General features: G+C 40.6%; 1 protein-coding gene and 1 long non-coding RNA gene across 2 annotated transcripts in view; one reads left to right on the top strand and one right to left on the bottom strand.

Annotated features, from left to right (window-relative positions):
• LOC143899153 (uncharacterized) overlaps nt 1–16,585 on the bottom strand; it is a 289,478-nt gene that overhangs the window by 228,681 nt on the left and 44,212 nt on the right. The window contains exons 7-8 of the long non-coding RNA XR_013257403.1: nt 14,635–14,977; nt 14,251–14,296 (exon numbers count right to left, since the gene is read on the bottom strand). This is a non-coding gene — a long non-coding RNA (uncharacterized LOC143899153). The remainder of the gene's footprint in view (nt 1–14,250; nt 14,297–14,634; nt 14,978–16,585) is intronic.
• Nucleotides 1–16,585, top strand: part of LOC143899152 (MAP/microtubule affinity-regulating kinase 3-like) — a 209,234-nt gene that overhangs the window by 149,261 nt on the left and 43,388 nt on the right. The window lies entirely within an intron of this gene.

Here is a 16,585-nt window from a genome sequence, read left to right as displayed (position 1 = left end):
TTGACAGGCAAGTTTTGATGAATTAGGGTAAACTATGCATTTAGTGTAAGTAATCTTTGGCGTGAATAACCGATGTTTTGTTGCAAATAATATTTAAACGCGAGATCTCATATCCCGTATAGAACGATAATCATACAAAGTAACATACTCATCATGTTTTTGCAAAACGAGGATATTATGTTACTTCTTGTTCTTGTTTACAATATAATTATAAATTGAAGCATTTATTGGAATTAGTAATTGATAATTTTGTCATCTTCAAAAAAATTTATTTTCATTATTAATAAATTTAATAAATCACGTTAGAAAATTAAAACTTGATGTTATGACTTGAAAAGGTGTGACAAGAAGCTCGTCTTGATTTTACAAAGAATTGAATTATCCAACAACATTCCTTGAACCAGCTATTCACATTTGTCCTATCGTCAGAATCTCTGTCAGCGAGACGTGTTGATCCTCGAAGATGCCAATCAGTTTCGTAGACTAACACCGATAGATCACCGGAGCGACACGTTGGTCATTCTAGTTCCGTGACAGTTAACGCGAAGAAGACCCTCTCTCGCCAGGTTGCGCCGTGAAAGGACATATACTTATCTACGAGGCACATCGCATTAGGTAGCCTCGAGGGATTCGTCCTCGAGCATGTGAGATATCCCGACCTCTCGACTATCCTTCTTTGCTTAGAGATGAATAAAATTGCCCTTTAAAGCAAATTCACCGGGAGCGGGGCGGCGCCGCGCCGCGCATTCGTCACAACCCTTGTCAGCCCTTTCAGATCCACCCTTATCGAAGTGGAACAACGTTCGATAACCGAATACGTTTGAACCGAAACGCGTCTACCGTATATATCCCCGAGTTCTGAGATTTCCATGGAGGGATCGCACCGTGACGACGGTTCTCAATCTTTAAAGGACATTTCATATATCACTCCTTATATTTTTCGTTGTAGCAGATAAAGTCTACAACAATCTATAACAAACTCCAATTTTAATGTTCGCGGATCTTATGGTTCGTTAATTATTGTCATCAAAATTAAATGGCCTTGAGATTGAACTCCGTTAGCTTTTACTCCTATTCCCTGAATTTACGTTTCAGTCATTTATTATGAAACTTATGTTAGTTTCTATAAGCGAATGAAAATAGCGACTTTAATCCCTCACGTTGTTCTGATTATCTTTTGTGATCTCCCTTTCACGCAAATCGAGGAACAGAGACGTTTGACGTGGTCGGTACAAGCAAAATGTCCGTGTTTTTCTCCAAGAGAACATCGTTCTGCCACCGGTAGCGGCAAGACCACGCGCGCATCGCGAAGGGCCTTAGCATACAATGGCGAGAGAAGGAGACCCGCCGCGTTGGTAAAGAGCACACGGCAGTAACTTTACTCGCCCGTACACAACCCAACACCGAAATATAATATACACGCGATACATAATGCAAAAGGTGAGCGCACGCGCGTACAACGATCCGTTATACGCATAGATATAGATGGATAGATAAATCAATTTATTACGCTGTGAGATATCTCCTTACGATCGCGCGCGGTAAATCGCGTAAATATGTAGAATGTTAAGTAGCATAAGCATCAGCGCGAGAAACATTGCAATCGATAATCGTGCGTAACGTGAGATTAGCTGTCCAATCGGAAAATACGCACGATAATCTCTCGCGCATTGAGGAATTTCTTTTTCCTCAAAGTGCAACGTGAAATAACCCTGTGTGATTCTGCGAAGCAATTGATATTATATACTTCTAAAATTTCAATCCCGGAACGTGAGTAAATTTTATTCATCTGCTATACATCGCTGATTTCATCGAACAGTTATTACTGTTTCCAAAGAGTACATTAACATTTAAATTACTGAAACTCGTAACATTTTTTTTAAAGCGATGTAAACGAACTTTAAGAACTCTGACGAAACTTTACGATTGACCTATGTAAAATCAAGATGGTCGTTCGCTTTTCCACGTAGTTACCTGAAGACGGAAGATGCAAACGAGACACCGAACGCGCGACGGAGAGCCTTACGATCGCTTACAGGGTATCTCTCGCGAGTATAGTATATCTTCGATAAACGCATAATTAGCAGAATTTTATAATCGCGCGTAAAGTCACGGTATCCGTTTCGCGTCGGCTTCGGGAGGTAAATTATTCCCAGGCAGCGACATAAATGCGCGGCCGTTCAGACTCCGCGTTCGCGGAGCGCATATCGCGCCGCGAATAAGGCAACGAAGAGAACCGCGGGGTGTCGAAAGTCCAGCTATATCCTCGCGAACGTTCGTTTCTGCACGCTCCCGCTATCTGATTGCAGGCTGGTTTCGCGGCGGAAGCCGTTCTCCCGGCTTCTTCTTCTTCGACGCTGAAACGGGCGAACGGGGAAGATACGTGCCTCCGAGACGAGTTATCATCGAGATTTATGCCCGGCCCCGTCGAGCTTTGCGTTTACCCGCCCCGGTGTCTAATGAAGCGATCGCTACACTCGCCCCGGTTCGCAGGCTTCCGAGCTCGTGCGTTTATAACGTGACTTCAATTAACAAAACAGACAAACCGCGCGCTATCTCTGATATTGATCTTTATGAGATAACTGTATCTATGTAAATTATTATAAGATAAACTGCTAGCCTAAAGCTGGGACAACTATGTGCGGAAAAATTCATTCATAATTATTATTCCAAAGAGATCTAAAAATGATTGTCATAAGTAAATTGATTTATCATAAAAATTCTGATTTCTCTAACTACAGAAACTGTTAACTGTAATATATTTGAAGTGCAGCTTGTGGATTTAGTTCGTGCCTTTATCAACCTTAATTTATTATAAAAGTTTTCCCATTCTTAATTACACGCAAAAGCTATGCTTCTGATTGACATTCAAAGTTTAACCCGTTAATTAAAAGGGCTTCTTTTATATTAACTCGATCGCTTTATACTTTTTTATCTTAGGCAAGTTCGTCGGGTTCTTTGCACCGAGCTTCGTTGAGAGCTATTCACGTCTATTTCTGTCAGTAACAGCGAGATTTTCTCACCATTTTCTTCGGCGACGAGGACCGCGCAAGGACGGATCTCATCGCTCGGCAGATCTTGAAAGCTCGCTCCGATTTTACGTTCTAACGACCACGTGTTACGCGCTTCCCGACATAGAACGATATACAACCACACGTTAAAATAGAACGCCGCGGTTTCTCTGATGCGTGATTACAAAACGCTGGGTTATCGAAAGAAACAACCATTTTGAATTCTAATTCTAGAAAGAATTAAATTCTAAGAAGAATACGCTAATACGCTTTTCACGCTTTTGTAAGAAATAAACCTTCTCTTTGTAACGTGACACAATGAAATGCAACTTTGCAAGATAGAAGTAAAGTAAAAATTATTCATTCGATAATTCATTATTATCGAAATTTTTACTTGCGAGTTTACTTGGTGAATTTGCAAGACTGTCGTTCGCGGGATGTATCTTTGAATATCCGAATGAAAGCGTAGCTCGTCAGTATTCGATCGACTTGCGGATGGAATCCCGAGAATACCTGCTAAGAACCCGCGGATAGGCGGAATACAGAAAAGAACGCCGGCGAGAAGAAGCGCGGAGGAGATGCGGCGGCGAGGCGAGGTCGTCATTGCCGATGCATGGGTTGCGCTGCGATCGCCTCCCATAACGCATCAATCTCGCGCCGGAGATCCCTCGGGAGCCCGAGCACGACGCCCTGTCCGAAGATCCGCCGCGCTCATCCGTCACGGCCGGCACTCCCGAATACACACGTATATACGCGATGCTTATACGGACAGAGGGAAAAAGAGAGAAATAAGGCAGGGAGAGGTAACACTGGCGACGATCGTGCGTGCCCACGTACGTGCGTGCGAGATTCGTATATTATTCGCCACGATACCTGTATTACGAGAGGGAAGCCAATGTACACACGCCGATATCGTGTGACATCGTATACAGAGAGTGGATCGACAAAAGACCTCCTGTTCTTCTACGTTGTTTGGGTGTCATTGGGGGAGAAATGCGGCGGGCTAATAAGAGCCTTAAGGGTAATGAGTAATATAGGGCTGGTATGTTTCATTATTGTCATAGCTGAAAGCGTGTCAATGTAGATTTTCGAAATTTCGTTATAATTAAGCAGCTAAGTAGCTATCGAATATACTGTGCAATTTTTTTGTATTTGTTACTCGTAAAATCTGATTCGTTTCTATAATACTAATATGCTGAAAATTATTTACTAAATATTAGTACTAAAAAAAGTACATATAAAAAGAAAATTTAAATATGCAATTTTGCATCTATTTCTATCATCTATTTTCTGCGATGTGTTACAGATCTTTCATAAATTCGCGCAGCGTTTCTCAGGCAGACAGATGCAATTAAATTATTTTGTCGAGAAGAAAATAATATCGAACAAATTTTAACTTTAAATGTAAACAATACGCTATTTCTCGACTGGCATAATTCTCTTTATCATTATCTTTCGCCAAATTATATTTATTAAACGCATCTACAGTTGTGAGACTCCGTGAAGGCAATTGCATGACGATGGATAACTCATTATTGGAAACTCATTATTTTATTTGCCAGACTTTTGTGCCTGTTTATTTTTCTGTACTTTCTAAATTATATACATATAAGAAAAACAATAAAAAACATTATTAGGAATTTTTATATAATTACAATTAAAGATTTGGAATGACAATTGTTAAATCAACAATTTTGAAACATTAATAATCGGACATTGAATAATCAAGCATTGGATGATTTTAGAGTATTCTTAGTGAGAAAAAAGAAAACGAATCCTATGTCTGATTATATTATTGTGAATCGATTTATGAGAGTCAGTTTAATAGATTGCAAATAATTCAGTTAAAAGAAAAGAAACCTCCCCATTACACGTATTTCCTTCGCTCCATTCGTCCGTTGTTCTGTCTTACTATTTCTCGACGCGGACAGCGATTACGAATTCTTACGCCGGGCAAACTTACGACAATGTTGCGTACAGACGACTCGATCTACCTCCGATCTCGGATTTTTCTTCAATTAGAGAAAGGATCGGCTCCTCTCTCGAGAGACTTCTGCAAGACGAGTATCGCGCGTACGAAGCGAAACCATTAACAAGATTTTAACATCCGTTAAGAGTGCACGAAGGATATAGTCAGGGCCGGCTTTTTACTCTTCCTCTTTCCAAGCGAATACATTTTTGTGACCACCAGTCTCTACAATACATTTTTACTCGCTTAATGTCTCTTATCTTTATCTTTGCTTTATTATTAATCAATACTATTAATCACGAAATTACTCGATTTAAGCTAGAGTATTAAACGAGCTGCGATTCGATTTCACAAAGTCAATTTTGTCTCGTCATTTCCTTCATCTATTATTTATATTATAATTAAATACAATGGTAAAACATTTTATTAAAAAAAAAAAACTTATTAATAATAGATCGATGGTCCACAGATCTAGTTACATCTCTCGGAATTGCAACCGAGGCGTCGTCGTTTTGCTGATTTTCAAAGCCGGCCCTGTATATCGTCGCTGCCGGACTGCGTGTTGGCGGATTCGTCGATCCATCCTCTCCTTTCCAGAAATATACGTATCGCGATATTCCGGTGCTCGAACACTGTTTCTCTCTTTCTCTCTCCTATGAGCGGCGATGCATCGATTCCGCCTTGCTCGCGTACGTTCTTTGCATATACTTGCGAAACGCGCTGTTATCACGTTTGTTTTAATAACTCCGTCCATGCATTCGATTTGTCGATGTTTCCGGCTGGCGAGGCGAGAGCACCGTCGGGAAAAAAAAACGGTCCCTGGGTTTGCGATATCTCCTGATCGCTGTCACGTCTGCGCCCAACAGTACTCCTAAACCCGAGGCCCTTCCTCGCCCTCATCCCACCCCTTTCCCCTTTGTCCTTCTTTTCTCTCTTCCTCGTGGCCCGAGCCACGTCGATCTCGATTTTGTCTCTCTTTGCCGTATCTTGCATCCCACGGATCACAGTTACGAGTCCTATCTCGTGGCCTTCTCGACGAGCCCTGGCTCGTACGAAATAGCAGAAGCTCCAGTGGTGGACGCCTCGGAATACTAATTCGCGTGCCAAAGTATCGCGAAGTCGTAAATCTCGATCAGTCCGAAAAAATTTACGTAGTACGATAATCAGGACGTTCCAGTGCACCTATTTTAACAGTATATCCCTGAATCAATTCGAAATCGGTCTAATTAGTATAATCCAGATGTCGACGCAATTTATATCGAAATTATGATTTTTTTGTCTACATAAAAAAATAAATCTTACGTAATACAATTTTCTTAAATATAGCGGATAGATCATGTACAGAATTCACCTACGGTAATATATGACGATCTAGATTAATCGCGCACCGATTCACAGCATGTTAATACTTTATACGTGTGTACAATCGCACGGACTTTCGCCGGTTACGCAAGTCGTAAACGCGGCACGTGTGCCAACAACATTTTGTAGGAAGTATTTCATGGGCCGGCTCTCGTAAGCTGTAAAACGTTGCACGCGCGAGTTAGGCGACCATCTAAAATAACAAACCGCACGCTGGGGAAAGTGTAGCGCGAACGGGGCGTTTGTTAAAATTAAAACTCCCAGATTAATTTACCACACCCCGCTATCCCTCCTTTTCTACGCCTCCCTCCCGCGAGAACCGGGATTTGATAATATCAAGGGCGATCCGTGAGCGGAATAGCCAAGTGGACGCCAGTTTCGTTAGGTCTGTGTCTCGTGTAATAAAAGTCGCCCCTTCTCTCGTAATCTACTAGGTATGTGCGGACTACGTGACGATGATGGCGACGAGGTACCGCGATCAATTAAAGAAGAAAAATTTCATCTCGATTACGGCGCCGACGATAAATTGGTACATTCAAACGGCGATGGCATCGATTCATGGGAAAACACGTGCATTGTTTTCCACATGCGTGATTCACGACGCAATTCTGTCGCGCGCAATCGTCGCAGACACGTGCCGGATTTATGTAAGCAAGTTAGTGTTATAAATTCACCCTAAAAATATCTACATACAGCAGCAGGACAGTAATGGAACAGCGAAGTCAACGATAAAATTCAAATAATCTTAGTTTTCCTTTGCAGAAAACAATTAAAATTAATTTCTTAAAATTATACATTTTGTTGTGGATATAATCAGTAATGTATATTTCGTGTCAACACGCCGTGTTAATTTGCAAATAACTTAAACTGGGATCTTCATCTTCTAATTTAATATAAAATCCATCAAAGTTATCCATTTTGTTTTTGCTATTCTCGCACCGCGCCTACAAGCTCGCTATTCTCGCCCCGAGACGATTTAATTCCATCTCGCGCTCAGCGTGTTTCGTTTAATCGAGGAGCGTTCCTTTTTACGTATCATCGTCCTTGTCCCTGACAAATGTCGGTTGTAGTCTCTTAGTTACGAGAGAAACGACAAATTTTTCAAAAGGGAGTGCTAAGTATCTGACTGGGGAAAACCGTCGCCGTGAACGATGGGCCGGGACTAGGAGGAGTCCCCGGTGATTCAATTCGATACAATCGGGAGTAGATCTCCACACTTTCGTAATATATTGCATTCGTGACCCTATGTCGGCGACACCCTGCACCCCATCCCATTCGTCACCTCATTAACACGCGCAATTTTGTAATCAAATCAAACATTTCGATAGCAAACATTTAGTAATTAAGTGATTAATTCGATAATTATTCGTTCCCGAATGATATGTAGATATACATCACTTGAACGTGTCTGCCAACACCAGGTTTCTAATCTCTCTCTCGATGATCTTTTTTTTAATCAAAGACGAGCACTGTGTGAGACCGCGCGATTTCATGCAGATTATTAGGCCGTCCTGAAAGGATTCATGACGATCTTTCTAAGTGTAGTAAAAACCCAAATTTGTTATAAAACAAGTTTGTCGAGAAATTTGATGAGAGCGTTTTGCCTATTTAAAAGATAAAGTCTATTTATTAAATGTTTTAGCCTCTGATTATGCAATTCTGAGATAAAATATATACATCACAAACAGTATGATATTATCGTAATTTAAATAAATTTAGTCACTCTGATCGTTTTTGTTACCTACAAAATGTTAATGTTTGCATCTGCCTGAGCTCCGCGTTAATATTGAAATGCTAAAGACACACGTGGAACTTTTCGTTCAAATTGACCGCGACATCGGTATAAACTATCATCGTTTGAACCTAGCTTATCGCATTTGGAATAGCAACTCTCTCGGGTATCGCAGAAATCACGATATCACCGCGATTTCTTTCGCGTATGGATATGTACATAGTAGATACGTACATAGTGTCTCAAATGCGGTATTCAACATTCGCTCGCGCGGCTCTCTCTTTCTCTCCCTCTCTCTCTCTCTGCCTCTGTCTCTCTGCCTCTGTCTCTCTATTCACGATATTTACATCGGCGTCCGTGGTACATCCGAGCGAGGTAAATTTGGGTGCAACAACCCGAAGTTATTATCGTGTCGGCTGAGCGTTGATCCCCATTTTTCAAAGTACCTACAGAGCTCGCCCGACCCCTCACGGCCTTTCAAAGGCTTCCCGAGGCTTAACGAGGGTAAAAGGTAAAATAAACAAGCCCGCGCAAAAGCCAGGTTCTCTCTCTTTTTTCTTTCTGTCTTTGTGTTAAACGCACTGGCGTATGCGTCGATACCGATGCCTGCCCGGCTATCTGGCGTATAGGGCGCATGTGCATCCGTGTGACGAGCATGAAGGCACTTAGCTGATTGCCCGGAAATTGATCAGGAAAATTGGACGAACGGTGGAGCGAGTCACAAGCGGGAAACCTTTTTTTGTTGCCGGAAAACACATTTTGCTATGATTTTTTCGGCGTAACGCAGAGAAACGTCGTTGTTATTTGATGCACTTGCGCCTATGACTATTTTCGCGTTTTCACATCGAACACAACGTGCTTCGTTTTTATATATCGGAAACTGGTTTGTACTGCTTTCTTAACAATTCGATAAATGTTGAGAATTGCGTTATATATTCCAAACATTCCAAATATATTAGGAGTACTCAAACAAGTTAGAGTTTAACAGTTTAACAGGTTATGTCGGGTTAAAGTCGAGTAAAAAGTTAATTTTTAAACTTTGGGCGCACTACTCTTTAAGGTTATGCAAAATACATAAGTGACTCATTAACCTATCACATTAATCTTTGAGTTAAAAGTTTAAAAATTAACTTTTTACCCGACTTTAACCCGACATAACCTGTCAAACCGTTAAACTCTAACTTATTTGAGTACCCCTCTTAAATTTAACAAAGTCGAAGAGTTATGATTAAATTAATAGATTTTAATCGGTCTTTTTCTTCACAATCATTTCAGTATATTCGTATGTGAAAAGTAACGTTAAAATAATACAAAAGATTCGAAATACACACATCCAAAACTATAAACGTTAACATTAAGCAACCATGACCAATTCATATCTAATACGAGATCGGCGAAAGCGGATTTCGCGGTATCAAAGAAAATTGGCTCGCACTAGTCACGGGGTTTCCAGTTTAATTCTCATATCTCGCCCTTTTTTCTTTCCCGGTACATACCGTGGCATCTCGGCATGCGTTCATCCTATTTTACGGTAGCGCATTCAGCTGCGCGTTTTCTTATTGCGTTCGCTGGCTGTCGATCGGCGTTTCGAATAAAATGTCAGAGCCAGAAACGATTTTTTCCCCTCTCCTTCTTTCTCTCTGCTTTAAACCAAAAGGGGCACGCGTATATACGCCGGAAAGAGGATTTTCGGCGGAGGGACGAAAGGGATGGGAGGGGGGGGGGCGAGAAAGACAGCAAATCAGATTTGCCGTCTGGGAAAATGTACCGGATTAGGTTCCTACCACGCGCCCAGCGGGGAATCCGATTCTCATCGAAAGTGTATTTCGCGGTATCGGCCCGACTCGTCGAATATCCTTCGCGAATCCATGTGGCGAACAGTCACTTTTAATTTTCTGTGCGATGCGAGAAACGAAAAGTGCGCGTTTGCTATACTTTCAGCTATACACTCCTCTTTCTCTTTCTATATATATATATATATATATATATATATATATATATATATATATATATAATACAAGTTGCTAAACTCGTCATATGTTTTAGTTATAAATAAAATACTGATATTATAAATAGTGTCAGTTACTCGGAAATATTCAATCGCATGAGTCTTAATTGTGGAAATTTTTGAAGATAAATTGGCAGAATAAAATTGAACGCTCTGAAACGACGCGTGTCTGACAAGTGTTCACAGTTTCTAGGTGCTTTTAGCAATAAGACGGATTCCTGTACTAATGCAGGAACCCTCGGACCCACGCTATATGGATTAGGGTCATGTTCCGACCACGTCAGCATTTCCGTACATCACGCACACGCCTTAGCGCGTCGAATTTCTCATGAGCCCGAGCGAAATTGGACCTGATTCCAAGATGATACACGTATCGAAAATTCCGTTCCCCGTATGTGATTTATTTGCGACTATCATCATCTCCGAATTGAATTCTTTTCGTGACAACTAACGATTATACTATTCAATATTGCTTCTATTTACAAAACAGTGCACCGATCTACTTGTTACATCTGCATTATCCCGAATAGAGATGCTAGCGACAACGGGACGTTCTCTTGACAACAATCGCACCCTCTCCGTTAATAAAAAGAGACACTATCCTTCACGGTGCACGAGCGCCATTCACGAGGACCGATTTATTCGCGTTTCCACTACCTAAGGCCGGTTTTAGACCTTTGTGCACCCATCCAAGATAAAATATAGGACCGTAACTAAGGATTTTCTTACCTGAGGCAAACACTGAAATAGCCCACCTCTCATTTTTCATTATATCTCATCCGACTTAGTCAATTTTTAACAATTAATATACCTGTTGCATAGAAAAATAATTATAAGAAATAATTAAAATAAATGAGAAATAACGGACATTATTCTTCTAGCTAATTATTTAAACAGCACTACTTTTAATCTTTTTTAACTGTAAAGAGTCTATTTTCTTGTTCACCATCTGACGCTAACCCCGATGATCGTTTATCAGGGCCCTTTTGTACTTTTCAAGCGAATGCCAACTCGAGTGGCACGCTGACTTCTATGTTCATCGACGTGTACCGGGAGGGCACGAACATATATCGGGTGCGAGTGCGTGCCGGAAAGTGGGTCGATTGCCAGCGCGAGGAGAAACCCGGGCGAGGTGGATGGGCGCCATCGAGGGAGGGAAAGTAAATTTCCGCCTCGATTGGCGTCTGCGACGAGTGAATTTCGTTCCCGAAAATCCGGAGGGTTGCAGGCAGAGCCCTTATACCGCGCCTCCCTCGCTCTCGCTCGTCCCGGAACCCGCCCTCTCCCCCGTCATCCCGCGGCGCGCCTTTCATAAGCTGTAATTCATAACCCCACGTTTGACCGCAGCATCCCCCGTGCACGTTATTTATTCTGGGTGCAACTCGTATTTTTTCGGCCGTTTTATCGGGTATCTCTCGATTTATGTCCGCCGACCGCCTGGACCCTAAATACCGCGTGTGTCGCACCGGGTCCGCCGTGCCCACGAATTCATTGATATTCCGCGCAGAATCGTCGTCCGCGCCATTGCAATGTCGGCCTAATGAATTTAACCGTCGTGCCGATGCCCTCTTACCGGTCGGAACCACTTTGGTTCTTTATTCACCTTCTTCTTTTCCTCCGTCGTCTGCGATTTTCTCTCTCTTACTTCTTTCTCTATCTCGGTTTCTTTTCCTTCGCCACGACCGCGCTTCAGCGACAAACCAGCCGCGTACCGTGTGAATTCTTAAATTTACAATCCGCCGCGTAATTAAATCTATCCCGTGGTACTCGACTTTAAATCTTCGATAAAAAAAAAACGTTCATTCTTTAAAAGAAACTCATTGTAAGACTGACGCATCGAGGATCACAAGATCCGATATTTTATACGAAAAACTAAACTTGAGATATTATACATATAATTTATATTTATTTAAATAAGTAAATTATATATTTATGCCAAATTATAATATACCCTAATAAAAACCAGCTTCTCTGGTATCACACACAAATTGCTTTCCTAATTAATTCATTTTTCACATAAATGACAAGTAAAATGATAAAGCAAAAACAATATTTTAATTATTACTATTCAATTCTAGATTTCTAAGAATCAGCGACTATTAACTTTTATAAAATACTTTCGATCACAGCGTAAACGGCATCGATTCACGATTTAGTTTATGATCAAACACGAAAACCGACAATAAGCTTTCTAGAGGAAGGCCTAGAGCGAACACTGCGGCGTGAACGAACGATGTCCTACGACGTGAAAAAGTGTCCCATTCAATAGCGTTTTGAAAACACAATCGTCCGTGATTTCAATCCAGAGTGATTATCTGTCCGATGTTTTGTCGGGATGAAGGACACAATGCCACCCGTTGCACGCACAAGCATCCACAGAGGGGGAACGAGAAGAGGCAAGGAACAGTAACGCAACCCCAATTTTTTTTTCGTACTCTCCATATTTTTTTGCGCCTGCACTAAGGCAGGTGGAACCGGCGAAGCGTATAACGGGGATTCCCCGGGTGCAGCTAATAGCGATTCAGCTTCCTCTCTCCGCCACCCCCGAATCGATAAGAACGCGTGGTAGATTCTCGGCGTAGGTAGGTACATCACGCCCGGATGAAGCTTTTCGAAGCCGTCGCACCATACGCGAACGGGTTTTTAATTTCGAAATCCCGGCTTCGGGGCGCGCGAGTCCGAACCCCGACAGACGAATAACCGGATATTAAACGTGCGCGTACGTCCGAATGGAAATGGACGGGTTCGATTTATCCCGATTAGATTAACACCCGAATACCGGCACGCGGATTAAACAGGGTACGCTGGCTTGAAATTGAAGCTACGCGCCTCTCGCTTGAATTAGACCCCCAAAAATTAGCATCTTATGCAACAAGATAATAAAAGAGCTAATTATATGTACTTTGGTTGTTTAAAAAATGTCTGCTTTCAGACATGTTATTGGATATAATTGATATTTTATATAAAAGTTATAAATAAGATAAAATTGTCTAACAAAAAATTATATTATTTTGTTCTTTCGTATAAATTCAGGTTTTGTGAATTTTGTGAATAGAAAAATCTTACATAAATCTAAAGTTATTCGAATTCTCGTAACGCGGGAGCTATTCCTGAACACATATATCAATCTGACTTTCTGTAAGTCACATCTCATATACGATCGTTCATCCAGCTTTATATCAACGATCCCTCGCTACTCTCGTTATAGTCGTCTAAGTTATTCGCATCCTAAAGACTATAGGAAAAAGAGATCAAGGCGAAGATATTCGCGTTAACGCGGCTAATTTTCTCTCTGCGACCCACGATTCGTCCATCCATCCATCCATCGGACCTCGTATATTAACGATGTACCGCACGTTCGTTGATCGTCTGACCGTTCGCGGTCGGCGATCGATGGTTTGGATTTGGGCCAGGATGACGCGGAGAGTGCCAGGAGAGCTCTCTTGCGCGGTCATGGCTTTTCGGCGGCAGGCAGGCACAGGCAGGCAGGATGGCAGAGATTGCCGGAGCGAAATTGAGGTCGTGCCACTGGCCGTAAACCTCTGAAACGCCGCCACCGGCCGCGCCATTCGGTCAATTATTCGCTTCGAATTACGGCCCTCCAATTGCGCGAGAGTTATAAGAGCAGACCGGCTGCTACTCCCATCTCGATATATACCGAGCCCGCGCGGCGAACTATACAGTCGATTGGCAGCTCGTTTATGATAACGGCCGGACGACACCCGGCACAGTCACGTTTCGATCCCGCCAATCCCGATCGCGAGACAGATTTTCGTGCCCACCCTTAATCAATATAAAAATATAGATTTTACAATATATCAACTGTATTTATGGAAACTTCGCTTAAAAATCGATTATTCGTGAGAGAATCAATCGTCTCATTTCTATTACATAAATGTCATTCTATATTTCTTTATGTGCATTTTACACTAACATAGCATCAGTACTAAAAAAAAAATTGCTGTTAAATATTAAATAAATATCAGTTGACGTAAGTTTCTTATGAAATTAGATTTAGAGAGTAGATATGATAGATATTCTAGCCTATACACATACACATTCTAAGATTTGTGATATGTTATATTTATCTGTAATATAATTTTATATTTCTAATACACTTTTCATACATCCATTATCTTAGATTAAAATAAAATATAATTTGACTCACCGACACGCCACGTCGAAGTAAATTACGTTGCAAACTGGGTATTGAACTGTAACACACAAAAATATCCAAATTATAACAGCGATCGAAATAATTCATATTTTTAAAAAATTACCGTCGCGCTCTTTAAATTTTTTATTAGTCTTTAAATAGATACTTGATAAAACAAAAAAATTATCTAATTTTGAAAATGATCGTTTTCTTGGCAATAAACCTTTTTTACAATTTCATGGATAAATGTCTCTTTTTATTTCTCATTTATAAATCATTCGAACCAACGAGAGAACGAGAGAATAACTGATTCATACTACACACACACACACACACACACACACAAGTAACGAATAATATATAATTAATATAATTAGTAAGTAAAATTATATTTACCTCGTAGTAGCTCCGCTGTCGCCCGATGCCTCCTAGGCCTCCTCCTCCTCTCAGATTCCCTCGTTGCACTCATACACATTCACTCGCGTATATTATACAAAATTTATACTACAAAAGTTACTACGAATTAATTGACGGAATGTTATGATCGCACGAGACTTTATACGACACTCCCGACATTAATCGTACGCGATACACATTTTACTTCATTCCGCAAGAATAAGTACTCGAATTGACGATTCTCACGAATTAATATAACCCGCGACGCGACGAATCGAGACAAAAATTATGCGATTGATTTCACCCGACATCTACCATGCCGTTGTTGCTCCCACTTTTCAGGCTGCAAATAACAAATAATATATGCTCACAATATAGAACAAATGCAATCTCCTATTCTAATATATAATTGTATCATGACAAGTGAACGAGTGCTAAAATTAGAGGCAAATATTCACAGAATGCAATATTTAAAAATTTTAATGAGCCATATGAAGGATGGACAAGCGTCAAGTTTATATTACAAATATTAATGGGTTTAATAATTATCGATAATCACGACTCTAGTTACTAATTAAACGCGGTGAGATACCATGCACCCGATTCGAATTTGATCCGTTCTGTATCCGCGATATCCTATTACCGAAGCCGAAGAATTCGAAAGTAACGTCGGCAACTTTATCATGCTCGTGATAAACGCAGTTAATAAAGCTGTAATTAATAAAAAAAATTCAAAAACGATGAACTATACGAAAGTAATCATTCAGTTCTAGTATTGCACGCGCATTATTGATAAATAATTGACGCAAAATATTGGTAGGGAATATAAATCGTCTTTTAAAAATAATTCAATAATACAGAGCGGCTCGCGCGTTTGCCTACCGACTTGAATCTCGTTACGCGAATGTAAACGAGATGACTTTCTTCACATTATAGCCCGATGTAAGTAGATATGCCGAGCGTTATCGCCGCGATTTTAACGCATCAGAAAATGTATGCCGAATACCTTTGTTGCGCATTTGAAACTGATTACTACGAAACTATTGATATATCATTTCGGTTACCGCGATCACTTTATCCGCGGTAACGTGTGCATTATTCTGCGCTCTCAATTAGAGACAGACGATAAAGTTGCATTTAATGAAAAATTTTAAATAAAACCTAGATATCCGACCGCAAGGAACGAATATCGTTAATGATATGATTATCGCCCGTAGATACGAAACAGTGACAAAACTCGCTCTTTGCTCCGATTCCCTATTTCAATCGAAATTAATAAATTCGAGCGATATACCTGCTTAGATAAATTTATCGTCTGCTTCGATATGACATGCCTCGAAATAAAAGTCAGTAATCGGGTGAGTCAGTACATCGCGTACAAGCTGATAAGCATTAATTGTAGTTAACGCAGAAAAATGATCGTATTTAAAGGGATGATAAAACGAAACACGGAGCGGCACGCGCTGCTGCCTACCGGCTCGAGTTTCACCGACGGAATGCCGAAAGATTGCAGGAGCGACCGCGCGCGCACGACGTCACGACGTAAACAACGAACGCTGAGCGCCGAGTACCGCGTGCGTCAACACACACGCTATGAAATATTTAACGAATCAAAATAAATGTACGATGGATATTTTGTGTGCGCGTATGTATATTCCGTATATCCCAAATCATTTTCGATAAATTTATCAAGTCCGTTATTTTGTAATTTCGCGATTTATTTTCTAAACTTGTTAGTATTATCTAAGATAATTCTTAATTTTGTATATATCCCGAAGAGAGCATATTGAATGCGTAATAAAAATATTATTTGAATTGTAATTTAATGAGAATATGCTGTAATGTAACTGATACGGTATGTAGCGTACATAAAAATTCTAACTGGCATACGCAAATTATTTCATTCTTTTTTAGTAAAAAAATTTGGGATTAATTAAATAATTTAATTACT

The sequence above is a fragment of the Temnothorax americanus genome, unplaced genomic scaffold, assembly GCF_048541705.1.
Source record: "Temnothorax americanus isolate GAGA-0224 unplaced genomic scaffold, ASM4854170v1 Scaffold26, whole genome shotgun sequence".
In the NCBI taxonomy this organism is placed as follows: domain Eukaryota; kingdom Metazoa; phylum Arthropoda; class Insecta; order Hymenoptera; family Formicidae; genus Temnothorax; species Temnothorax americanus.
Note: the sequence above shows the minus strand (reverse complement) of the source record. Positions and strands in the feature narration are given on the sequence as shown.